The sequence below is a fragment of the Austrofundulus limnaeus genome, unplaced genomic scaffold (assembly GCF_001266775.1).
Source record: "Austrofundulus limnaeus strain Quisiro unplaced genomic scaffold, Austrofundulus_limnaeus-1.0 Scaffold2027, whole genome shotgun sequence".
NCBI lineage: Eukaryota > Metazoa > Chordata > Actinopteri > Cyprinodontiformes > Rivulidae > Austrofundulus > Austrofundulus limnaeus.
Window position 1 is genome coordinate 44804 of NW_013954429.1, and position 429 is coordinate 45232.

General features: G+C 44.5%; 1 non-coding gene across 1 annotated transcript; it reads right to left on the reverse strand.

Annotated features, from left to right (window-relative positions):
• Window positions 1-312: 312 nt before the first annotated feature.
• On the reverse strand, window positions 313-384 carry trnae-uuc (transfer RNA glutamic acid (anticodon UUC)). Its single transcript has one exon. It is a non-coding gene; the product is annotated as a tRNA-Glu (tRNA).
• Between the last annotated feature and the right edge of the window lie 45 nt (window positions 385-429).

The window sequence follows — 429 nt, forward strand, 5'->3', positions numbered from 1 at the left end:
TTAAAACTCCATGGGCTAAGCACATAGAATATGTTTGAAGTATGAATGCATAGTTAAATGCAAGGCATTCCTGATTGGTGGCCATCGCGCTCTATTCCAAAACAGCTCATGTACTGTCATTTGGATCTTGCTACAGTTGAGCTTTTTGCCATATTTTACTCCTCTGCTGGTAAATACCTAAGGTGCTGGATATTTCTCCAATCCAAGTACACTAGGACTAGTTCTATGTACACCATGCTGTGCATTGTAGCCTGTCAGTCATGCACCAAGACAGACTCATGTGCAAGACAGTTGAGCTTGAATAACTTAGTGTTCCCTGACCGGGAATTGAACCCGGGCCACGGCGGTGAAAGCGCCGGATCCTAGCCACTAGACCATCAGGGACAGCTTGTGCAGCTTATTAACTGTAATAAGCTATCTATCCTGATG